The sequence below is a fragment of the Nannospalax galili genome, unplaced genomic scaffold (genome assembly GCF_000622305.1).
Source record: "Nannospalax galili isolate Female #2095 unplaced genomic scaffold, S.galili_v1.0 scaffold1798, whole genome shotgun sequence".
Classification (NCBI taxonomy): Eukaryota; Metazoa; Chordata; class Mammalia; order Rodentia; family Spalacidae; genus Nannospalax; species Nannospalax galili.
In genome coordinates this window covers 366767-393464 of record NW_008341341.1, presented here as the reverse complement: position 1 = coordinate 393464, position 26698 = coordinate 366767, and the positions used below count along the sequence as shown (strand labels likewise).

Sequence of the window (26698 nt, the reverse complement as noted above, 5' to 3'; positions counted from 1 at the left end):
CCTAGTCTACAAAGTGAGTTCCAGGCCAGCTGGGGCTACACGGAGACCCTGTTCCAAAAAAAAAAAAAAAAAAAAAAAAAAAAAGACATTTGTTTAGACACCAAAGAAAGGTACAATTCCTTGTTGCACTGAACTACCTGTACCAATTACTCGTTTTTCTTTTGGATAATCAAAGACTGGTTGTCTTCTGCACAAGAAGTATGAAATTTCTCCATGACCTGAACCACAGTAGTAACCTGACAAAAGAAAAAAGCTGTTACATTTGAGCGAAGATAAACTTAGACATGGCAAACAGACTTTCAGTGTCTAGATGCGCAACTTTATTTCCAACTATAGAAAATGCATGGACTGCTGGGCGTGGTGGCGCACACCTTTAATCCCAGCACTTGGGAGGAGGCAGAGGCAGGTGGATCTTTGTGAGTTCGAGGCCAGCCTGGTCTACGTAGTGAGTTCCAGGACAAATGGGGCTACAAGGAGACCCTGCCTCTCAAGTGCTGGGATTAAAGATGTGTGCCACCACGCCCAGTGACTCTGACAGCTTACTAATTGTGATCTTGGACAACTTTCCTCTACAGACTGAATATTTTATATTTTCTTTTTTTTATTTTATTTATTTTTATTTTATATATGAGTGTACTACCTGCATGCATGTGAGTGTACCTGTATTGTGCAGGTCAGAAGAGGGCTTCGGATTCCCCTGGAACTGGAGTTAAGGACGGTTCGTAGCCGCCATGTGGATGCTGGAAATTGAACTGGGGTCCTCTGCAAGAGCAGTCAAGTGCTCTTAACCACTGAGCCATCTCTCCAGCCCCTGAATAATATATTTTTTAAAAATTCCCTCTATAGAGCTTAAAGGGAGGGGGGAGTTATTTTCCACAGATTGTAGGCAAACCTTCCTGTTGAATAAATTCTACTCATTGATAAATATTTTAAAACACTTTTAACCATGGACATATTATGAAGTTGAATGCAACATTCACATAAAAAATTTAAAGATGAAACCCTAGACTTCAATGAAACTTGATGGTTTTCCCCCTTAAGTTGCCCCCAGCTATACTCCCAGACTTCTGAAACATAACACTCTCTCCTCCAGTCTTTTATAACTGTGCTCCTCATCTGAACCACAGAACAAAGAAAATCATTAGAGTGACTGTTTCCCGATTTTCCTCAGACTGTACACAACTAGCACCATTCTAGATGTCGGAAAGAAACAGATATCTAATGGCATTAGGGTTCACTTCTCATGGAACTCTAGTGATGTTTCTAATCAGTAGTGTACTTCACTGGGAAAACGGTAGAACACTGGCTGTTGAGGAACCACTGAATTAAGGAAGTAAAGGTTCCAATTTGCATTTTAGACAAATCATTATAACACAAGGACAGGAGTGACACTGGGGAGAGGGAGAGGGTGGGAAGTAGAAAACGAACTGAGAACCTTCACGGGTTCCAGAAAGCAGAAGTAGACCCATCATATATATCACAGCTGCAGTGAGTCCAGTCCTTCAGCACCACGTGTTGCTCTCTCCATATTGTTTTGCACAGTTACATTCACAAAGTGATAAAATGTATGTTTCCTTATTAAAGTGTCATGGTGTGCGCGCACACACACACACACAATAAAAAAAAAATTTCATGCCGGGCACGGTGACGCATGCCTTTAATCCCAGCACTTGGGAGGCAGAGGCAGGCAGATCTCTGAGTTCAAGGCCAGCCTGGTCTATATAGTGAGTTCCAGGACAGCTGGGGCTATAGGGAGACCCTGTCTCAAAAAGACCAAAAAAAAAGTTTCATGAAAAGAGCTAAATGCTAGTGCTAGTGTGAGAAATGTAAACAAAGTAAAGAGAACCAAAATTTATGAGAAGTTATGAGGTGCCAGAGATACAGCTCCATGGTAGAGTTGACTAGCATGCACTAGGCCGAGTATCTCCAGTATTATATATAAATAAAGGTTCTGGATGCAAGAAAGAGCGAAATGTCCTAACTTTATGGAGTCAGTAGAGGTCTTTTCCAGTCATATATCACCTTTTTTTTTTTGGGGGGGGGTAAGAATGAGTGTATGGACAGCAGGTATCTTCCTCTATGGCGGTCTACTTATTCCATTGAGACAGAGTCTTTCACTGAACCTGAAACTTGCTTTTGGGTAGTCTTGACTGGCCAGTGAGCTCCCCAGGATCTGTTACCCCCTGCAATGCTGGGGTTACAAGCATGCATGTCTGGCTTGTTTACATGGCTGCTGGGGGTTTGAACTCTGGTCCTTCTGCCTGCACAGCAAGAACTCTTCTGTACTGAGCATCTCTCCAGCCCTTTAGTCAAATATCACTTTTTTTGTTGTGTTTTTCAGACAGGGTCTCACTATGTAGTCCTAGCTGGTCTGGAATTCATTATGTCGACCAGACTGGCCTCAAACTCAGAGACCCACCTGCATCTGCATCCAGAGTGCTGGGATTAAAGGTATTCACTATCATACCTGGCATATATATTACTTTTGATTAGAGAAATTATATGGTATGGTAGTATTTGCTAATTTGGGGATTTGAGGTCTTATTCTAAGGGCTGTTATATAGGATGTGAATTACAACTGTCAAAACATATAAGTTACAGGTATTTATTTAGTTCTTTTTATCTAGAGCTGTCCCTCAGCAGAGTTCTCTTTAGATAAAATTATGAGTTCTCCCTGCCTCTGGATGATCAGCTACCAGGCATGTTAAGGGAGAAATTCCTAGAGTATCAGAAGGTACTGACAGGGGCTTAGGGAAGGTGCTCAGTGATACAGTGCTTATCAAGTATGTACAAGGCCTAGGGTTTGATTCCCAGTGTCACAAAAAAAAAAAAAAAAAAAAAAAAAAAAGGAAGAGAAAGAAGAGGAACTGGGGAGTCAAACTGGATAACCTGTAGAGTACCTTCTAAATCAAAGACGTAGGATGTGAGAGTGATCTGGCTGTGACACCTGTCACCTCACTGCCAGGGTTGATTTGATCAAGCTGGCTTAGTAGGTGTCTTCTTCCTCTCTCACCATTCCATGTGCATCTCCCAAAGCTGTGCCCTTCCCCAGTAGGGAAGGACCAGGACCATTCTTAACTACACTCTCCTGCTAGAACCTCTAAGCAAGCTCTCAAAGATGTAAGTTGGAGATATAGCTTAGTGGTAAAGCACTTGCCTTTCATGCACCTAAGACTCTAGGTTCGAGCTCCAGTACCACCAAAAGTTTTAATTCTCACTTGGTTTTAGTCTCCTCATCTGCAAAATAAAGGGACTAAGGTAAATGATCTTCCAAAACCAGGCATAGGGGCACATGCTGTAATCCCAGGGGAAGCTGACAGTAAAGATCACTGAGAGTTCAAGGCTAGCCTGGGCTTCACAGTGAGTACTAGGCAAGTCAGACCTACATAAGTAGACCTTGTTTCATCTATTTCCTGAAAAACAAACAAACAAACAAACAAACAAAACTTTTGGGTTCTAAAACTTCTGGATTTGCTTCTATGGAAGCTGGTATAACCTCCTAATTTGGCCAGCATTCACTTGTGCTCTGAACACAAGGGGTAAGACAAGCCTAGAGATCAGACAGGTGTGGGCTGTGGCCACTAATCAAGCCTCCTCCTGAGGTCTAGATTTGTCACTGGGACCTATAGGCTATATAATGGCCCAAGAATATTCCAGGCAGAACCCTGGGTTAAGTTATTTATATACTAAGAGGATATGATTTGGGAGAGGAATACTCAAAGAAGTCCAAAGGGCTTCTGGACCAGTTCCACATCCCCAGGTCAGACCCAGAAGCAATCTCCACATTCACTGCTAGCTGGTTTCAGGCTAGCGGAATGAGGCCCAAAACAAAAGATCCCACATATTCTTCCAGTACAGCAACTAGTCTGGACGTCACTGCTGTGATGGGGGAAACTGCAGGACAGAGTCTTTCAGGCACTCCTCAAAAGATGAGATTCTTCAAGTCTGTACACTAGAAGTTACCAAAGAACTCCCACAATTCTGTTCCCAACCACCTTGGGCAGTAGTTGGGGATGGGGAGGAGGGGGAGAAGGTAATAAAGAAGGGTTGCATGTGAGAGGAAGGGAAGAGACACTAGTCTGTACCCCATACTCTGAACTCCTATTATCAGAACACAAGACTGATGATCACAGCAATGATGGTCATTTCAAGCTGTTTATGACAAATAAACAACACTGCACTGAAAGCCAAAGTCACTGATAACACCCAAGTTTCTACGGTCATGTCCAAAAGGCAAGTATATGTGAGCTACCACAAGGGGTTAGAGAGATGGTTCAGTAGTTAAGAGCACTTGCTGTTCTTGCAGAGGACCCAGCACCCACATGGTTCCCAACTGTCTGTAACTCTAGTTCCATAAGTGCTGATGCCCTCTTCTGGCCTCTGGAAGCATGTGGCACATAGACATACATGCAGACAAAATATCCATACCTATAAAAATAAATAAATCTTGGGGCTGGAGAGATGGCTCAGCGGTGAAGAGCACTGACTGCTCTTCCAGAGGACCCGGGTTCGATTCCCAGCACCTACATGGTGGCTATGAACTACCTTTAACTCCAGCTCCAGGGGAATCCGAAGCCCTCTTCTGACCTCCGAGGCATTGCACGACATGGGTGCACTCACTTACATGCAGGACATATACTCATACACATAAAATAATAAATAAAATATATTAAAATAAATAAATAAATCTTAAACCAAAACCACCCATCATAATGCTTCTCAAGGCGGTTCCTCTTCCAAACATACTCCTGAAATGCTGACTAGCAATAACAGGGACTAGGGATGAGCAGAGGACGGAAACACGTAGGATGCTGTGTTTGTGGCAGTTAGGACTTCTGCTTTCACTTCAGCTTTTCCCACTGTTCTCCAGCCAACAGCACTATGAAAGAGACACACAAGACATTTACTCCATAGTTTCCTCTTGCAAGAGGCAAATTTGTTATTTTTTTAAAATGTGCATTCCACTAGATTTAAGAAATTTTATTACCCAAGTATAGTGACATAGACCTAGTAATCTCGGCACTCAGAAGGTGAAGCTGAGGATCAGGAGCTCAAGGCCATCCCTGGCTATATAACCCTGTCTCAATACCTCCCCCCAAAGAATGTTTATTGAAGCCAAACAATCATTTGACTTTAAACTGATGGACTACACACAGTCTTACCACAGTCTAAGCTGGTACAGTAAAACATTTAAACTATGACAGCTGAACAGCAGCCCTCAACAGTGCAGCAACTGCAAGGGGGTGGGCTTCAGCAGAGGCCCAAGACACACCCACTTCCTGTTGACACAGTGAGGCTGAACTGACAACACAAGGAATTACTGACAAATCAGTTTAGGTCACTAAAACAATGTCCAACAGCGCTGGGAGGATGGAAATGGAAGTCCTGCAGTGGACTTTAGAGAAAGCATGTGACTATTAAACCCAAGAAAAAAGAGCTTACTCTGATCTAAAAGTCAGATAAATTTCCAGTTCTATAAAGGAAAGAGACCACCTCTGGGTCTGTAACAGTCGATGGACAGAACTTTCTGTCCTTGACGCAGCCCAGGAATCAGGACCCTAAACCCCACCTCACACTCCTTGAACGTACTGTGGCTCCATTAAGGACCATTCATACGTGCTAATTCCAGCTTTCTGCCCATCTTGGAGGCAATTCCACCTTTGCTCTTATTTTATTATTCCTCAGGCTCTAGTCATAGCTCTGCTCTTAAAACTAAAATCAAAATTGATTTCTTCAGTATCAACTTTTACATAGAAATTTTCCCTGTAAGTGACCAAAATTAGGCTCTCTTCTCAGGAGAGCAAGATCCATCTGGTAGCCCAAAAGATAAGGATTTAAATTGTGAATCAGAAGCCTGAGCCCTCATTCTTAATTTAATGATGACTGGCAACTGGGGATAGAATTAAATCATCTAGTTAGTTTAGCTATAAAATACACTAAAAAATGCTCAAGAGCTGTTCTATAGAACTGAGGCTTTGTATTCTCAGTTCTGAAAAAAAAGGATTTTCCCCTTATTTCTATTTTGCTATTTTCTTTGTGGTTTTAATTGCAAAAAAATAAAAAAGATTTAATCATAGAGAATTTCTTGAGTCCCCACTTTGGCCCAATTCCTTGTTACAGATCCACCTGAATTTCACAGGATCGACAACCCTGTCACTGACACTACAAACACAAAGTTCATTTTACTTTCCCAGTCCAATGTCAAATTCTAGGAATAGCCCTGTTGTCAAAATGGTATGGTTAGAAATACTTAAAGCTGGAGAGATGGTTCAGAGGTTAAGAGCACTAACTACTCTTCCAGAGGACCCAGTTTCAATTCCTAGCACCCACATGGTGGCTAACAACCATAACTCCAGTTCCAGGGGATCTGACACCTTCTTCTGACCTCTGTGGGCACTGCACGACACAGGTGCATTTACACACATGCAGACAATACACTCATACACATAACATAAAAATAGTAAAATAGTGGCCGAGCATGGTGGCACATACCTTTAATCCGAGCACTTGGAAGGCAGAGGCAGGCAGATCTCTGTGAGTTCGAGGCCAGCCTGGTCTATATAGTGAGTTCCAGGACAGCTGGGGCTACAAGGAGACCCTGTCTCAAAAAGACCAAAAAAAAAATTAAAAAAAAAAAATATTTAAAGCTACCCATCACCTAAATGAGGTTTATTAAATACAGATCATGAGTAAGTGTTCTCATAATGGAAGATCTTCCTCCTAACATCTGTAGTATAGTCATCAATGGAATGTTAAATCACACCGGACTCCCCCACGCCCCAGGCTCAGGGAACACTGGAAGAAAGAATGTGAGAGACCTTGGGGGAAGGGGAAGTGGCATGGAACGTTGGCATGGCTGTTGCACTCTTGAATTCACAGCAGCTGTAATTGCCCGCACAGGATTGCACGAGTCCAATCTGCTATCTGCACTGAAGGCTGAACCCTCAGCTACTTCTACATATGTGCCATGGCAATTGCATGCCTCCCCCACAAATAAATAAATGTTAAAAAAAAAAAACAAAAAAACTGTTACTTGGGAGGCAGAAGCAGGCAGATCTCTGCGAGTTCAAAGCCAGCCTGGTCTACATAGTGAGTTCCAGGCCAGCTGGGGCTACAGGGAGAAAAAAGACCAAAAAAGAAAAAAGTTTTAAAAAGACAAGAAAACAGAAGGGAGGCAATTTGAGAAGAGGAAGGGGGCAGTACAAGTAGGAAAGGGACAAGAGATGCCCAAGGGAGGTAAATATGATAAAAATACATGACATACATGTATGAAATTGTCATAATTAAGGGCCGGAGACATGGCTTAGGTCATGAAGTGTCTGATATGCATGCATGAGGACCTGAGTATGTATCCGACCTATGTAAAAAGCCAGATGGGGCAAAGAGCTCTTGTAATCTCAGTACTGGGAAGGCAGAATTGAGAATGACCTTGAACTTCTAATCCTCCTACCTCCATCTCCCAAAGTCTAGGATTACAAGCATGTGCCTCTACATTCGGCTTATGTGGTGCTAGGTTCAAGCTCAGGGCCTCGTTCATACTAGGCTGGCACTCTACCAACTCAGTTATATCTCCAGCTCACAGCTGCTTTTTATGAGGGTCTTACCGAATTTTACTTTCTACTTTAGGAATAGAGGATGATGCTAAGATATAACCTTTCTTCCATGGTTCTTGCAAGTAGCAGTGACTACTGAAGTTAAACTCCCTATAGAAAAAGCACTAAAGTGCCCACTGATGGATTAGATATAGTGGCAGGTTTAAAAATGAAGAGGGAAGAAGATAATCAGAGCTGAACTGCACATCAGGCACTGAAAAAGTCTCATTTCATCTTACAGGTTGGTTAACCATTTGTTTTAATCTCTATGATGTCTTATTTCTCTCTAGAAATGAATAGCCAAAAAAGTAACTGACTTGACACAACTGAGAAAGGCCATAGAAAAGAAGGTTGCAGAGCAACAACAAAAAAGGAAATTCAGCAAAATGTTTTGCTGACAGCTCGGGGCAATATACACACACTGTGTGGTCATGAGCAAGCAGATGCGGCAGTCTCAATGTGACTATCTGTACACCATGAGTGAGAGAGAGACCTGGCAATCACAACTGCATCTGAGCAACAGGGAGCAGAATTACAGAGCAAACTGCCATGCAGTTCCCTATCAGCTATTCTATTCCGCCAGCTGCAACAAGAATTCATTCCTGAAAAAATGTCATACATATACTCATCTGTCACGAACAGCCAAGCTGCCAGCAACTAAGAGTCAGCAAAGGGCAAATGGTACATCTACTTCTTCTCACGAGGTCTAGTCACCACTCAAAACATGGAATTTATAAAGGAAAATCCGTGAAGAGAGGAACAAAAGTATCTTCTCTCTTCTTTTTACCCTCTGTTTACTAGGTAGTTACCAAGGCCCCAAAACATAAGCAATGGGTGAAGCAGAAACATGAAGCTTTAGAGGGGTTCGCTCCACCACCACTACATTTCAGTTTTGGTACCTTGGCAAGTAGTCTAACCTCTCAGTCTGTTTCCTAACCTATTAAATTTGTGTAATGATTACTCTTTTGTAAGGTTATTGTGAAATGAAAAATGACATACAGATACAAAATGCATAGTGTGGGGCTGGGGAGATAGCTCAGTCCCCAGCACGCACGTGAACCCCAGAGTGATAACATATCTTACATGTGTAATACTAGTGCTGGGTAGGTAGAAACAGGAGGATCCTTGGGGCTCACTGTCCAATCAGTAAAGCCTAGTGGTAAGCTCCAGGCCAAAGGAGATAATGCTCTCTTGAGGACAACACCTGAGGTTGTCCCCTGGCTTCCACATGCCCCACACTAATACACACACACACACACACACACCATGCATGACACAAATGACAGTAGCAGAAAATAGGAGAAAATAGGTAGTAGTGTTAGGATGTTTAAGATCTGAAGCTAGGCCAGGCGTGGTGTCACACGCCTGTAATCCCAGCACTTGGGAGGCAGAGGTAGGTGGATCTCTGTGAGTTCAAGGCCAGCCTGGTCTACATAGTGTGCTCCAGGACAGCTGGGGCTACAGGGAGACCCTGTCTCAAAAAGACGCCCCCCCCCCCAAAAAAAAAGATCTGAAGTTAAAGATATGGCTCAGTGGAGCCTGGGCGTGGTGACACGCTCAGGAGGCAGAGGTAGGTGGACCTCTCAGATTGAGGCCAGCCTGGTCTACATAGGGAATACCAGGACAGCTGGGGCAACAAAGTAATGCTGGCCCAAAAAACAGAGATGGTTTAATGGTTAAGAGGACTTGCTGCTCTTGCAAAGGACCCAGGATGGGCTCCCAGCACACACCAGTTGGGCAGCTCACAACTGCCTGTAACTCCAACACCAGGGGATCTGACACCCTCTTTTGGCCTCTGAGGGCACTGCACTTTCATGCACATATCCTCATACAGACACATAAAAATAGTAAAATATTAAAAAAGAGGGGCAGATGAAATGGCTCAGCAGGTAAAGGCATTTGCCTCCAAGCCTGATGATCTGAATTTGATCCCTAAAACTCACATGGTGGAAGGAGAGAACTGACGGGAGCTGGTGGGCATAGTAACATGCTCCTATAATGATAGCACTTAGGAGACCGAGGTGAGAGGATCCCAAGTACAGGACCAGCCTGAGCTGCATAGCAAGATTCTGTCTCAGAAGCAAAACCAAATGGGGATACCAAGTAGGAGTAACACACTAGACAAAAGCTTTGAATTCTACACTGGAAGCAATTATGAAAAATATGGAAGTTGGCCAGCACTCAGGAGGCAGAGGCAGGTGGATCTCTATGAGTTCAAGGCCAGTCTGATCTACATAGTGAGTTCAAGGCCAGCTGGGGCTACAGGGAGACCCTGACTCAAAAAGACAAAAAAAAAAAAAAGGGTCTGGAGAGATGGCTCAGTGGTACACTGGTTGTTCTTGCAGAAGACCCAGGTTTGAATCCCAGCACCCACATGGCAGCTAACAACTCTCTGTAACTCCAGTTCCAGGGGATCTGATGGCCTCTTCTGTCCTCCTCGGGCATTGCATGACACAGGTGCATTTACCTACATGCAGGCAATACATTCATAAACATAAAATAAAAATAAGAGAGCCCCAATCAGGGAATTGCCTCTATTGGACTCGCCTGTGGCCATGTCTGAGGAGCATCTTCTTGATGAGTGATGTGGGAGGGCCCAGCCCACTGTGGGTGGTGCCACCCCTGGGCAGGTGGGCCAGGAAAAACAAGCCAGTAAGCAGCATTCCTCCATGGCCTGTGCTCTAGCTCCTGCTTCCAGGTTCCTGCCCTGAGTTCCTACCTTAGGATCCCTGATGAACTGCGACCTGGGAGATGTAGGCTGAATAAACCCTTTCCTCCCCAAGGTGGTACTGGTCAGAGTGTTTTGTTACAGCAATGAAGAACAAACTAGGACAGTGTAGCATAGTTATGATGTGGCCCTTCTGGGATCTTTACCCCAGTAGACCATGTGGATTCTACATTGTCTACACTCTAACACCTCCATGCTCTGGGAACCAGTTAGTTCATGTCTTTCTGATCACTATTTCACCAGCTTGTAGAGCTTGACCTTCTATAGTTGTCTGTGGTCAGTAAAATTTCTACTGGGACCCTATGGAGATGCCTACAAAGTTTTTCTGCACAGTTCTTTTATCTCCAAAATGGTACCACACAGCTCTGGATTATTTTAACTTCCCTTAAACTACATTCATTCATTTTTTTTCCTCCTTCCCTTCCTCTCTCTGGTCTTTTTGAGACAGGGTCTCCCTGTAGCCCCAGCTGGCCTTGAACTCACAGAGATCTGCCTGCCTCTGCCTCCCAAGTGCTGGGATTAAAGGCGTGTGCCACCACGCCAGACTTCTCTTTTCTTTTTCAAAGCTAACACTCATATGGGTACTTACTACATTGGGGGGCAGGGGGGCGGAATTACCTTGGTGAGCCAGAGATATATTCAGTCAAGGGACACAGGAGTCTTCGAATTAGTGTATGTGCATATAGATAGATAGATAGATAGATAGATAGATAGATAGATAGATAGATAGATAGATACACACACACACATATGGGGCTGTTTAATCTCTCTGGGCCTCATCTGTAAAATGGAGAAAATAAAACCTTCCTCAGAGGATAGTTCTAAGGATAAAAATGAAATAACATATATATAAACCTTCTAGAGGGGGGTTTATATAGCTAGTTCCAGGCCAGCTGGGGCTACAGGGAGACCCTATCTGAAAAACAAAACCCACCACCACCAATGATCAATATACATGGGCTTTCCTAACTGGTCTTTTGTTTGGTCTCAGTGCAAGCCAGGCCAAGTAGTGGGTGACTGAGACAGTATGGAGAGTCACTAGAGAAAACAATAGGTGGCCGCTGTATATTGTATTATGCTCTTAAAAGCAAAAACAAAAACAGGGACACAGGTAGCCCAGTTAATCTTGAACTCAATACGTAGGATGATGACCCCAAACTTCTGATCCTCCTGCCTCTACATTCTGAGTACTGGGACTATAAGTATGTGTTACTATGTCTAGTTTTATGTGGTGCTAGGGATTGGACTTTCATGCAAGGTAAGCATGCTACCAACTGAGCTAAATCCTCAACCTACATCATGCCAGTTTTAAGGATCACAATACAATTCAATGCATAGTTATTACACAGGTTAGAAAGATGGCTCAGTGGCTAATAACGATCCATAACCCCAACTCTAGGGGATCTGTCACCTTCTCACCCTCTTCTGGCCTGCAGACACTGCATGCACATGGTACACCTATATACACATACAGGCAAAACATACATGTATACATACACATTAAATTAAGTTTAAAAAAAATTTTTTTTTTGGTCTTTTTGAGATGGGTCTCCCTGTAGCCCCAGCTGACCTGGAACTCACAATGTAGACCAGGCTGGCCTGGAACTCAGAGAGATCCGCCTGCCTCTGTCCCATCCCCCATCCATCTGTCCCTGTGTGTGTGTGTGTGTGTGTGTTGTTCCCCTCCCCCATGTCCCCCCAGCTGCCAGTGCTGGGACTAAAGGTGTACACCACCACACCCAGTTGAATAAATAATTTTTTATAATGTTTTTTTTTTTTTTTGTTTTTTTGAAGAAGGGTCTCCCTGTAGCCCCAACTGTCCTGGAACTCACTATGCAGACCAGGCTGGCCTCGAACTCACAGAGATCTGCCTGCCTCTGCCTCCCAAGTGCTGGGACTAAAGGAGTGCACCACCACGTCCATCATGTGTTCAATCCCTTTTACATCACTCACTACAATTGTATTTTGTAGGACGGATTTTTGTTTTTTTTTGGGGGGGGAATCTTTTTTGAGACAGGGTCTTCCTGCAGCCCTAGCTGGCCTGGAACTCACTATTGAGACCAGGCTGGCCTTGAACACATAGACATCCGCCTGCCTCTGCCTCCCGAGTGCTGGGATTAAAAACATGTTACCACCACACCCAGCAGTAGGACAGATTTTTGACATATATAACTTTGAGTACCAGAAATGAAAGACTAAACATCTCTAATCCCATCTGCTACGTGGAGGCAAGAATTGGGGGGGGGGGGGTTTGCTGTTTTGTTTTGGGTTTGTTCTTTGTTTTCTGCTTTTGTTTTTGAGACAGGGTCTCCATGTAGCCCTTGGCTGGCCTGGAATTTGTTATGTAGACCAGGCTGGCCTCTATCTCACAGCAATTCACCTACCTCTGCCTCCCAAGCGCTGGGATTAAAGGCTTACCCCTGATCCTCCTGTTTCTGCCTCCTTAGTGATGGGATTACAGATATGCACCACTATGCTCAGCAAAAAGTAGGTTCTTCAAAACTTTTTGTATCCTATAGTGTTTTGTTTCTATTTGTTTGGTCTGGTTTGGATTTGTGAGAGAGGGTACTGCCATGTAGTCCTGGTTGACCTGCAACTTGCTAATGTAGTCCAAGCTAGCTTTGTACTTGAGCACTCCTCCTGCCTCAGTCACCGTGTGCTGGGAGCTCAGGGAGTACACTGCCAATGTACAGTCTTTGGACCATAAATATTTGTTAAATTCCTAAATGCTTCACATATTTACTCACATCATTTTTTTTTCTTTTTTGGGCTTTTGAGTTAAGAGTTTCATAGCTCAGGTTGTCTTCAAACTTGCAGCAATCTTTCTGTCTGGGCCTCCTAACTGAGGACAGGTATGAGATATCAGCCTGGCTCACATTTTCTTGAGTATTCACTCTCAAAACAATTCTGCAGCTGGGCATGGTGGTACATGCCTTTAATCCCAGCACTCAGGAGGCAGAGGCAGGTGGATCTCTGTGAGATGGAGGCCAGCCTGGTCTACACATTGAGTTCCAGGCCAGTTGTGCAGCTGTGGCTACAGCAAGACCCTGTCTTGAAAAAAAAAAAAAAAAAAAGCCTGCAAGGAATACTTTCTGATTTTACAAATAAGAAAGCTAAAAATCAGAGTCGTTTTGTAATTTTATCTGTCACACAAATATTTTTATTTATTTATTTGTTTATTTTTATTTTGGTCTTTTTGAGACAAGGTCTCCCTGTAACCCCAGCTGGCCTAGAACTGGCTATGTAGATTAGGCTGGCCTTCAAATCACAGAGATCTGCCTGCCTCTGCCTCCTGAGTGTTGGGACTAAAGCCATGTACCACCACGCCTGGTCACACAAACATTTATAAAACTATTTTTAGTTAGTATACAAGCTAAGGCGCTTCATTAAAACAGCGTCATACATGTGCATCTATCACTGTACCTTGCTAATGTGTGCCATTCCCTCCCCAGATAGCCAGCTTTTAAGTCCAAGTGCAGAGCCAGCCTGGTGGTTTATGCCTGCCATTCCAGTATGGGAAAGTGCGGACAGGAGGATCTGGAGTCTCAGCCAGCCTAGGTGAAAAGGAAAAAGGAAAAGAAGCCCAGGTCTATCTGTGCTCAAAGTTCATGTTCTTCCCCTGACCCACTTTGGACTTCTCACAAAACATATACACCAAGAAGCTGAACAAAGTGGGCCTTTGTGGGTGCATGCCTTTAATCCCAGCATAATCCCAGGGAGGTAGAGGCTGGTGGATCTTTGTGAGATTGAGACCAGTCTGGCCAGCAGTGAGATCCTGTCTCAAAAGCTAAAATGCTGGAAAAATATGGTTGCATTTGTCATTCTTGTACATAAATGTCACTAAGCCTCAGACTAGTAAGTATTATCTCTTTTAAAAAACAGACTGTGAGCCAGGCGTGGTGGCGCACACCTTTAATCCCAGCACTGGAGAGGCAGAGGCAGGCGGATCTCTGTGAGTTCAAGGCCAGCCTGGTCTACATAGTGAGTTCCAGGACAGCTGGAGCTACAGGGAGACCTGTCTCAAAAAGACCAAATAAAAATAAAAAATAAAAAAAATAAAAAACAGACTGTGTGCTAACATAGGAAAGCTTCCTGACATGTTTACTCTAGAACAGAAATGGTGTTAATAACACACTGCCTTTTCCCTCTCTACACCCAATTTTAGCCAGCTGCTCAGGGACTCACATCTTTCACTTTAAACAACATAAACACTGGCTCATTTAAAGTGCCAGCCTCAGATGACATGTTCAAATGCTACCACTGGTCAACAAACATTCCTGTTTTTACTTGAGGTTCCAACACTTCTGGAGGGTTACTTTTATCTACAGGTTCCCACAGAACCACTTTAAACCTCAGTCTCTGTTCAGTGTTCAACTTGTCATATCTTGTCACCGGGGATTTTTTTTATTTAAGCACCTAATCTTTTATCTTCTTTTACAATGAACCAAAACACAATCCTACAGGTAACTCCTAATTTGCATATATATATTTTAAAACAATATTCTTGCAATCCTTTTCCTAAAAATCATAGTTGTTTTAGCCAAAGTCAAGGTGAGTATCAGAATATCAGAAGTGAGTTTTCCCCCATTTCTTTCAGCACATAGGAAATACTGAAAAGATAAGTCTTTTTTAATTACTAAATGTAAATAGCTCATTAAATATAATCTAATTACTTTAATTGTAAAAGGAAGCAATTACAATATGTACATGTATTCTTGCCTAGTAGATCTAATATCTTAAATTAATCTTTTCAGCATTAATATTTTAAATTAACCTTTGACACTGGAAAAAATGTAAGACACTGTTGTCTCGCTTTTAAAATATACATCTAAGCTGGGTGTGGTAGCCAAATCTTTAATCCCAGCACTTGGGAGGCAGAGGCAGCCGGATCTCTGTGAGTTCAAGGCCAGCCTGGTCTACATACAGAGGGAGTTCCAGGCCAGCTGGAGCTACAGGGAGACCCTGTCTCCACAAAAACAAAAACAAAAAAGGATCAAAAATAAACAAACAAAAAAATACATCTAAAGCTGCACTTTACTACAGTTGTAGTTTTACCTATAAACAGTTTTGGTGGGAAAAGTCCACCCCCTCAGGCAGGAATAATTATATATTACCTGCCCAAACTGAACTGGTATTTCTTACCTGCCATAAATTATGTTAAATTATGTTTTAAATTCTAATGCTTGGGGCTGGAGAGATGGCTCAGAGGTTAAGAGCACTGACTGTTTCCTGCAGAGGACCTGGGTTTGGTTTCCAGCACCCACACGGCAGCTAACAACTGTCCATAACTCCAGTTCCAGGGGATCCCACACACTCTTCAGGCCTATTCAGGCACTGCAGGGCATGGGTGCACCCACCTACATGCAAGCAATACACTCATCTACATGAAATAAAAATAAAAATATTTTAAAATTATAATGCTTAAGTGGGACAAAAAGCCAAAAGATAAATTCTGTAGCATTCCGATCACCACAAAAACTTCACTAATGTCTTTGGTATAGTGGTCTACATTGTCTAATTCATAATTTCTACTCTGTTATTAGCAACCAGCTTCTTGGGACCCCCTGCCCCCGGCATTCTTATTCTCTGAACTCCTGCCCCTTGTCTTCTTTTATCACATTTACTCCGAGCAGCCCTCTAGTTCTTAGGTTTTTATCTTTTCTGGTAACAGTAAATAAATTGCAAAGCTAAGTCTCTGTGAACTAACTGCTTTGAAAAATGGGCTCTGCCAGTCAGTGCAATGAAGAACATTTATTAGAATAAAGGAAAGGATAACAAAGAAAGGAATTAAGAAGTTTGAGCTTGCTGGGGCAAGCATGGTAATGCATGCCTTTGATCCCAGCACTTGGAAGGCAGAGGCAGGCGGGTCTCTGTGAGTTCAAAAAAAAGAAGTTAGCTGGGGGTGGTGGCATACCTTTAGTTCCAGCACTTGGGAGGCAGAGGCAGGTGGATCTTTGTGGTTCAAGGCCATCCTGGTCTATATAGCGAGTTCTAGGCCAGCTGGGGCTACAAGGAGACCCTGTCTCAAAAAGACAAAAAAAAAAAAAAAAAAAAAAGAAAAAGTAGTCTGAGCTTGAATATGATGTGGCACACCTGCAGCCCTAGGACTTAGGAGGCTGAGGTAGGAATATCAGGAGCTTGAGGTGAGCCTGAGCTATAAAATATTTCAAAAAACAAATAAGAAGGTTGTAAAGATAGCTCAGCAGGGAAAAGGCAATTAGCCACCAAGCCCGATGACCCACATGTGGAAGAAGAGAACTGACTCCTGCAGGCTGACCTCTGACCATCACACATGCACCACGGTATGCACCTGTGCACAGACAGACAATAAACAAATGTAAATTTTAAAAAAATTTTTTTTAATTTACTTTTTATTTTATGTGCTTGAGTGTTTTGCCTGCATGTGTGTAAGTGCATGTGTGTCATGCAATGCCAGCAGAGGTCAGAAGAGGACACCAGCTCCCCTGGAACTAGAGTTACAGATGGTTGCTGGCTGCCATGTGGGTGCTGGGAATCAAACCCAGGTTGTCTGCAAGAGAGTCACTGTTCTTAGCCACTGAGCCAGCTCTCAAGCCTATAAGATTTTTTTAAGTTTGAACTCTTCTCTCATCTCCTACCAAAAATCTATCAATGAGTAAATGAGTACTATTTTAAGATATGTATTTTAAATTAACAATATGTGTATATGTGTGTGTGTGTGTGTGTGTGTGTATTCCCCCCCCTTTTCTTTTTTTCTTGAGACAGGGTCTTCCTGTAGCCCCAGCTGGCCTGCAACTTCCTATGTTGACCAGGCTGGCTTTGAACACATTTACGTTATTAAACAACTTTTTTCAAATTTCAGAAATAAGAATAGTTCATATATATATGTTGTACAGGTAGCACCTGGGAGGCCAGGCATAGCAGCACATGCCTGTAACTCTAGCACTCAGGAGGCTGAAGCAGAGAAACTGCAAACTGGAGGTCATCCTGGGCTACATGGAAAGACCTTGTCTCAAGGAAACTAAACTAAACAAAAAAATAGCAACTATTTTCAGCAATTTCTCTCCAAAACAGAAAATACCTAAGGCTCTAAGAAGCATCATGTGTTTTCAGAATTCTCAAGGATTTCACTGAAACAGATTTTCCAGTTCAGACTCTACATTAATGAGCCAAAGGTGCAGCTCTGCCTCACTGGTACTACCAAAACAAATTAATGAAACGAATGAGGCCAACTATGACCCAGTTAGATTGAAGCCATGTTGGAGCAATTCCTGACCACACGCCGCTGAGTTCTGCTGCCATCCAGACTAACTTTAGAAAGTTATGAAGCTGGGTGTGGTGGCATATGCCTTTAATCTCAGCACTTGGCAAGGCAGAGGCAGGCAGATCTCTGCGAGATCAAGGCCAGCCTGGTCTTCACACAAGTCCAGGCCAGCTGGGGCTATAGGGAGACTCTGTCTAAAATCCAAAACAAAACAAAAAAGAGATCTCCGTGAGTTCAAGGCCAGCCTAGTCTCCATAGTGAATCCAGGCCAGCTGAGGCTACAAGGAGACCCTGTCTCAAAAAGACCAAAAAAAAAAAAAAAAAAAAAAAAAAAAAAAAAAAAAGATAGTAATGTGGGTTGTGTGGTTCCTCATCTCAATTACTGTAATGGGTTCTGAACAGTTACCAAAGTGAGCAGGAGGAATGAGGTCTTGATATGTGATGATGACCACAGTGCTCCAGAGGACAGCATCATTAAGAGACTACAAGAAGTAATTTCACAGATAAAAGGTGTATCAGTGGCTAAAACTAAGCCCCATTCAAAATTTCAATGATTCAAGTTTCAAGTTTCATCTTGATAACACTGGTATTTCTGTACAAAATATATCTTATTAGGCCAGCTCTTGAAAGTTAAAAAGGTGTCTTTAAAAGCCTGCTGACCTAAAATTGCCATGTTCCATACTTTAAAGGGATTGGTTTTGTGGAGGACAATAAGATGCCAAATTCTGTTCAATGGAGATCAGAATACTATTTGGTGAACCTGCTCTGCACCTGTAGAAGTGAAAGAATAAGGCTGGCTTGCACATCCCAGAGGGAGGATGGTATTTATGTGGGCTCTCCCTATGACCTCTTGGCAGCAGATGTAAGAAAGTCCTTTTTGAGGCTAAGGGGCGGGCCCAGGACTTTCAACTACCCATTCAAGCAGGGTTACAATTCCCCTCCTCCATAATTAAGGTCCTTTTTCCACTCTCCATGCATGCATGAATTGCAGCGATATTGACATGGGGGGGCCTGACATTACTCTTTGAAGGTCATTTAAATCCTCTTCCAAGCAGCCCTAAAAGCAATGCACCATCCACTCTACAATCCCTGAGTGTAGGGTTTGACATAGTCCTCAAAGCGCAGAACCACCTAAATAAAAAGCGGGCTCCAAATTCATGAATTATAAAACAAACAAGACAAAGAAATAAAACATGGTGAAACTCAGTTACTCAAGGGACAACAGTAGACTGGGTGTAGTAGATGACAGGCAAAGGCAGGAGCATTGCTTCCAGTTCAAGGCTAACCTGGTATACAGAGTGAGACCTAGCTAAAAAACGAGAAAGAGAAAGGGGAGAAAGGGGGATGGGGGGAGACGGAGGGAGGGAGAGGGAGAGGGAGGGGGAGGGGGAGGGGGAGGGAGAGAGAATAGTAGCTGGGGCTACAGGAAAAAAAAAAGTTAAAAATTGGAAACCAGTCAGGCATTATGGCTCATACTTTTAATCTCGGCACTCAGGAGACTCAGGCAAGTGGATCTCTTTGAGTTCAAGGTCAGCTTAGTCTACATAGTGAGTTCCAGGCCAGCCAGGGTTTCATAGTAAGTCCCTGTCTCAAAAGTAAATAAAGTCCAAGGCAATCCTGACCAACATGAGTGGTCTGCCACCTCCATTTTATTCATGTTCCTCAAAGCTCTAACATATAGGAGAAATGATAGCATTATCACTTGAGAAAGCAAATGTTCCAAAAGGCCAAGGTCGGTCAGAACAGGTAAGCCATGAAAATTAACACGTCTAAAGCTCGAAAGAAAATATGGAGTGTTTTGCCCTCTTCAGGCACTTGGCCTAAAACATTAATAAAGCCTCAAATCCTTCCTTTTCCTTCCAAATCAGCTTCTTGCCTCCTCCTCTCAATACCTCCTCTGCACCAGCCGTCCATCCACTGCCTACCTGCCTTTCTTTCTCACTTCACGTGGTTTCACTAACCTTCTCCCATCCTTCATAAATAAAGACAGAGCTGGCTGGCACACTAAAGACAGAAATACATAAATGACAACAATAAAATATAATAAAATGAGTACTATATAAAATGATATCCCATTGTCTGTTCATTCAATGAAACATATGCAAGGTAAGTACAAGCAATGTGCCACGTACTGAGGATATGATTCAATACTTTCTCTGACCCTGCAAGCTCTTAGAGCGGACCTTTAATCCCAGCACTTGGGAGGCAGAGGCAGGCGGATCTTTGTGAGTTCAAGGCCAGCCTGGTCTACATAGCAAGTTCCAGGACTGCTGGGGCTACAGGAAGACCCTGTCTCAAAAAGACAAAAAAAAAGGGGGGGACAGTAATATTCTATAATGAGTGTGACTACAAATGTGAAGTTCAAGGTGTTATAGAAGCATCCAGCTCAGCATAGGGTTGGACTAAGGGCAATTAAAACAAGAGTAACTGTTTTGTTTTTTGTCAGACAGGATTTCACTGTGTATACCAGGCTGGTCTCAAACTATGTAACACAGACTAGCCTCAAACTTTTTTTTTTAAGATTTATAAGATTTATTTTGTATATGAGTGAGAGTGTGTGTGTGTGTGTGTGTGTGTGTGTGTGTGTGTGTGTGGGAGAGAGAGAGAGAGAGAGCGAGAGAGAGGAGAGGAGAGGAGAGAGAGGAGAGAGAGAGACAGAGAGAGAGAAGGCCAATGTGCAGGTGCCCTCAGAGGCTAGAAGAGCTAGAGTAGGTTGTGAGCCATCTGAACATGGTTCCTGGGAACTGAACTCTGCCTCTCTGTAAAAGTAGCAAGTGCTCTTAAACACCTTGCCATCTCTCCAGTCCCCACCCTAAAACTCTTGATTTTCCTCTAAAATGCAGGGATTATGGAAGTGAGGGGAGGGTGTATCTTAAAAGACAAATAAATTTAGTTAAAAGGGTTGCAGGTGGAAGGAGCAGCGAGTGCAGAAGCAAATAGCGTTCCTGGAACAGCAAAGGGCCTGGTGCAGCTGAAGGGCAGGAAGTCAGGAATGATGACCCTAATAAGGCAACAGAAACTGAGGCATGGGCCTGTACACAGGCGGCAGTGCAGGTGCTGATGACTATTCGGAACTATTTAAGATTGAGGGCAGAGTGACATGATTAGATTTACATCTAGAAAGCTCTCTTTGGCATCAGTGTGGAGAAGGCACTACATAAAGGGGTGAAAGACTAAGGCAACACCCAAGCAGAAGCATTTCAAATTGATGGTGAGAAATGATAGATAGGACCGCATAAGGGGAAAATTGCAGCAGATGACAGAAAGTACTCTACACTTAGGAAACCAAGTTCTGTCACTGTTAAGCTTTTTTCCTTGAACAATTAAATTACTTAAATTGCTCTGGTTCTCAATTTTTCAGTTTTTGGGTTGGTTTTGTTTTGTTGTTTCTTTTCTGTTGATAGGGTCTCTCATAACCCAGGTGGGCCTCAAACCCTCAATGTAGCTGAGGACGAGCTCCTGATCATCCTGCTTCCACCTCCCAAAGAACTGGGATTATAGGCCCATGTCACTATGCTGGGTTTTTTATTATCATTATTTTATGTGTATGAGTGTATTGCCTACATGTGTGTAAGTGTGCCCATGTCATGCAATGCCAAGGAGGTCAGAAAAGGGCTTTGGAGTCCCCTGGAACTTGAGTATCAGACAGCAGTTAGCTGGCCAATGTGGGTGCTAGGAACTGAACCCAGGTCCTCTGCAAAAGCAGCCAGTGCTCTTAATCACTGAGCCATCTCTCCAGTCCCATATGCTAGGTTTTAAAAAAATATTTAAAAACACATTTTCCACTTCCTGGATTGCTCATCTTTTTTATTTTTAAAATATTTTATTTAAGCTGAGTGTGGTGGCACATGCCTTTAGTCCCAGCACTCGGGAGGCAGAGGCAAGCAGATCTCTTGAGTAGGAGGCCAGCTTGGTCTCTATAGCAAATTCAGGCCAGCTGGAGCTTCAGGGAGACCCTGTCTCAAAAAGACAAAAAACCTAAAAAATTTTATTTTTTATTTTATGTGTATGAGTGTATTGCCTGCATATATGTAAATGCACCCAAGTTGTACAGGGCTCACAGATGTCAGAAGAGGATGTCAAATTCCCCTGGAACTGGAGTTACAGTTGTTAGCCTCATGTGGGTGCTGGGAATTGAACCCAGGTCCTCTGCAAGAATAACCAGTGCTCTTAACCACTGGGCCATCTCTCTAGCCCCTACTCATCTTTTTTAATGTTTTGTTTTTACCTCTACCTCTTGATATTTTATTAATCTTTCCTTGTCTAGTCCAAACATAAATGCTTCCATGAACAATCAGAAGTTCAAGGTCATCCTTGGCTATATAGTTGGGAGGCAAGACTGGGCTACATGAGATCTTGTCTCAAAAAAAAAAAAAAATCCAGTGTACATTGTACTCAAGAAATTTTGACAATTGAGAGATAGTCCTCTTAGTGAAGGTCAACCTCTAATTGGATTCAGCTCTAGCAGAGTATTATTGCAAATAACTATCATTAAAGAACAGCAATGGATACCACTAGGCTGACAATGAGACAGAGAACACATCGTGGATTCTAGATTGGTAAAACTCTTTTTAACAAATACTAGCACTGCCTCCAGTCCCATACACTACGGTCATTTCCAAATAGCTATGAGAAGTTGACAACGGTATAACTACTCTGACAACTTAGCACTATAGATGCATTTCCCAGCTCCACTCCTTGTAGAAACCATGTTAATAAAGATGTTTTGGGATTTATAGGGGTTTTTTTGTTTTGTTTTGTTTTGTTTTTTGTCTTTTTGAAGCAGGGTCCCCTTTAGCCCCAGCTGTCCTGGAACTCACTTATGTAGACCAGGCTGGCCTTGAACTCACAGAGATCCATCTGCCTCTGCCTCCCAAGTACTACAGGCGTGCACCACCATGCCCGGCAGGATTTATAGTTTTAAATGACAATATTTTTTAAAAAAAACAGGACAAGTGTTACAGAAATTCCTTCTGGTATTTTTCAGACTTGGAGGAAATAGTTTGACAAAGAGTATTTCCCAAGTGATCTAAAAGGCAGCAAAAGAATTAACAAAATTAAGAAAATATGAAAATATATCAGGTGAAGGCCTGAGTTCTACTGACAGAAGAAAACCAAAAGTATCTGTACTGTATTAGCAAGAGCTATGATAACAAAATTTAATTATAACTGGAACAATTATCATGTCCTATTGCATATGTTAAAGCTGAATTTTGCCACAGGTATCCTTTTAGGATATCCATTAATCTTGGTTTATATCAATTATCTCAGTTTCATTATTATTTAAAAATATTTTATTATTTTTACTTTATGTGTATAAGCGTATTGCCTGCATGTATGTAAGTGCACCCATGTCATGCAATGCCTGTGGAGGTGAGAAGAGGGCTTTGGATCCCCTGGAACTGGAGTTATGAAAGGTTGTTAGCTGCCACTTAGGTGCTAGGAATTGAATCTGGGTCCTCTGCAAGAGCAGTCAGTGCTCTTAACTTCTGAGCCATCTCTCCAGCCCTCAGTTTGATTATTAATAGTATTCTCGTCGGGCGTAGTGGCACACACCTTTATTCCCAGCACTCGGGAGGCAGAGGCAGGCGGATCTCTGTGAGTTCAAGGCCAGCCTGGTCTCCATACCAAATCCAGGCCAGCTAGGGCTACAGGGAGACCCTGTCTCAAAAAGACCAAAAAAAAAGTTAACCAGTTTAGCTGGGCCTGGTGGTGTACACCTTTAATGCTAGAGCTCAAGAGGCAGAGGCAGGCAGATCTCTTGTGACTTAGAGGCAAGCCTGGTCTACATAAAGAATCCCAGGTCAGCCAATGCTATATAATGAGACCCTGTCTTAAAAACAAAGAAAAAAAACCAACATGAATTCTGGAAACAAATGGCCTACATTTAAATCTTAGCTGTGTAGCATAAGAAAAAATTGATCTTCATATTCTTATCTTTCTTAAACTTTGTTTTTGATTGTTTTTTGAGACAGAGTCTCCCTACAGCATGGGCTGTTTTCAAACTCCTATGCAGCTGAAGCTGGTCTTGAACCCCTGGTCCTCCTGCCTCTGCTTCCAGAGCAATGGGATAACAGACTTGGGATATACCCAGCTTGTCTTATTTTTCATTTTCAATCTAATTCTAAACTTTGGAGAAATGTCCAAAACAGTATAAAGAATGTCCAAAATCCCTCACCTAAGTTAACTAATCAGTATTTTGTCATGTTTAAGTTCCTCCCTGTGTGTCTCCATACACACACTCACACAAAATTTTATTGCTAACTTTTAACCATTTGATAATAAGTTGACATCATACCCTTTTCTCAAAGGGCTAGCCTTGCTTGATCTTGCAATGATCCTCCTGTCTCAGTCTCTCCAGTGATAGGATTATCACTACTCTTAGATAGGCTTTAACCACCTTATCAACTTCCCCATCTGTAAAATGGAAATTAGTAATGGTACCTAATTTATGGGATTAGTAGTAAAAACTAAGGAGTAAATACATGAGAAAATCCGGAAAACTTGCTGGTATTTAGTACAGGTGTTAAATGCTTCCAAAAAATGACAGATTGATTGCACAGAAGGTAGAATCGTCAGATAACAGAAATAACTCTTTAGATACTATACTTTTGAAGTCATTTTAATGAATCTCTGTAAAATATATGGTGGACATCCATTTCTGTTTGGTGTTTCTTTTTTGAGTCTGGCCTGGGATTACAGTGTGCACTACACCCAGTTGTATGCAGTGCTGATCTAATCCAAGGCTTCCTGCATACTGGGCAAACACTCCTAGCTGAGCTCCATTATTTCTTAAACAGAGGATATTGACTATAAATGAACCTTTCTTGGCTACTTAAAAGGACTACTACTTATAAACCATGAAGCTGTTAGGTATGGTGGTGCTCATCTATGATCCTGACCTCTGGAAGGTAGACGCAGAAGGATCAGGAATTCACAGCCAACCCAGGCTAAGAGAGACCCTGTATCAAAAAAAAAGGGGGGGGGGGAATAAGGGCTAGAGAAATGGCTCCGCAGTTAAGAGCACTGGCTGCTCTTGCAAAGGTCCCCAGTACAATTCCCAGCACCCACGTAGTGGCTAACAACCATCTGTAACTCCACTGCAAGGGAAATCTGATGTCCTCCTCTGACCCCCAGTCATTGTACAACATGGGTGCACTTACACACATGCAGGCAATACACTCATATACATAAAATACAAACGGCACACGCCTTTAATCCCAGCACTCAGGAGGCAGAGGCAGGCAGATCTCTGTGAGTTCAAGGCCAGCCTGGTCTACACAGTAAGTTCCAGGCTGGCTGGGGCTTCAGGGAGACCCTGTCTCAAAAGGACCAAAAAAAAAAGAAAGAAAAAGAACTTTCCTATCGACTCATTAATTCAATAAATATACCACTTGATTAATTAGCTGCTGAACTCTCTCATAAGTGTTACATTTTAAAAGCATTGCTTCTCCCATTTTAACTACCTCATTATGGACAAATAAGTTAAAGCCCAGAGAAGTCAAGTGGTTTTACTCTGGACCACAGAATCAACAGGCACACAGCCATACATACCTGGGTCCTCTGTGCCTCCCTGAGTGTGGTCCTAGGGTGATGTTGCGTGGAGGTAAAGTGAAGTCACTTTCTGAAGGTTCTTTGCTACTCAGATGCATCTTCAGTTTACTTTTAGATGCAAGGAACTGCATTCTAAAGGAGCCTCAGATGTCTCACTTCCAGATGCTCTTCCTCTGTACTTTCTCACTTATCTTTCTAAACTTCTCTGAATTTTCCAAGCAACAGTTTATTAATACAGACTACACACTTTTGAAATGAGATAAATTTGGATCTGAGCTAAAGTTTACCTCTACACTCTAATAAAGAAAAGACTATGAAAACACTAAATAAGATTGCAGGGAGAAATGTTTAATGAGGTGTTTTTAAGCATTTCAAGAGTCTAATTTACATAAATTAAAGTTAAATTGCACATCATTCTCAGCTATTCATTAAACCACGTACAAGGACCTCTACCTAGCAAAATAACCTGGTAACACTATTAGCCTGGTTTCAGATACTGTAGAAACTCGAAGTAACAGCTGCACCTAAAAAGGGGGAATAAAGGAGGAATGGACCTCACAACACTCTCACTAGGTTTCTTCCCAATTAGCCCTAAATTAATGAGGTTTGATGGTGCCTCTAATGAGGACCCACAACACCTGTCTTCACCTCATGGCCTAGAGTAGAAGCTGAAATGTAGCTAACTACTTGTCCTAGAAACTAGGCACTGGAAGCCGGGACTGGAGAGATGGCTCAGAGGTTAAGAGCACTGGTTGTTCTAGCAGAAGACCCAGGTTCAAATTCCAGTACCCACATGGCAGCTAACAACCACCAGCCATCTGTAATTCCAGTTCCAGGGAGATCTGGCGCCTTTTTCTGTCCTTTGCTGGCATTGCACAACATGGGTGCACTTACACACATGCAGGCAATCCATCCATACACATAAAATAAAAATAACAAATAAGAAACTAGGTACAGGAAGCAAGAAAAAAGGGCGATGGCACAGAGTGAAGAACCAGAGGGGTAGGCTAGGCTTGGCTTACAGGCAGGTCTTGGCACTGAGTCTGGATGATCTTGATTAAGTCACTCAGGTTCACTGGCCTTCAGCTGTCTCCCTGACAAAAGACAGAAGCCAATAATGCATTCTCCACATAAAACATCCCACTAAAAGGATCCACAGTTCTTTGGGGAAATAGTGGGAAATACGCAAGATGAATCTGTAACACTGTATCACCCTAGAAAGCAAGGATCACTGGGAAAGACCACTACAGTCATTTAAAAAAGAATCAGAAATCAACCTGAAGAGTATCTCATTGGTCCAAGATGTGGGAACAAACTGAACAATGGTTAAGAATAACTACAATGAAAACAACAAAAAGAAATAACAACAATGGATTAAAACACATCAAATATATAAGCCCATAAATTCATACTGATGCTTTTAAAACTTTAAAAAAGTTTTTATGCCGGGCGTGGTGGCGCACGCCTTTAATCCCAGCACTTGGGAGGCAGAGGCAGGGGGATCTTTGTGAGTTCGAGGCCAGTTTGGTCTACATAGCAAGTTCCAGGACAGCTGGGGCTACAGGGAGACACTGTCTCAAA

General features: G+C 42.7%; 1 protein-coding gene across 5 annotated transcripts in view; it reads right to left on the bottom strand.

Annotated features, from left to right (window-relative positions):
- Nucleotides 1-26698, bottom strand: part of Wasf2 (WASP family member 2) — a 77509-nt gene that overhangs the window by 28182 nt on the left and 22629 nt on the right. Inside the window, exon 2 of one of the 5 annotated variants that reach the window (XM_029565211.1) lies at nucleotides 26140-26211. The exons of 1 other annotated variant lie outside the window; for it this stretch is intronic. The gene's annotated coding sequence lies outside the window, so the exon portion shown is untranslated. Of the gene's footprint in view, nucleotides 1-137; nucleotides 161-3157; nucleotides 3238-13743; nucleotides 13875-26139; nucleotides 26212-26698 lie in introns of those variants that run through there. 3 more of the 5 variants (XM_029565213.1, XM_029565214.1, XM_029565212.1) reach the window with 3 other exon arrangements.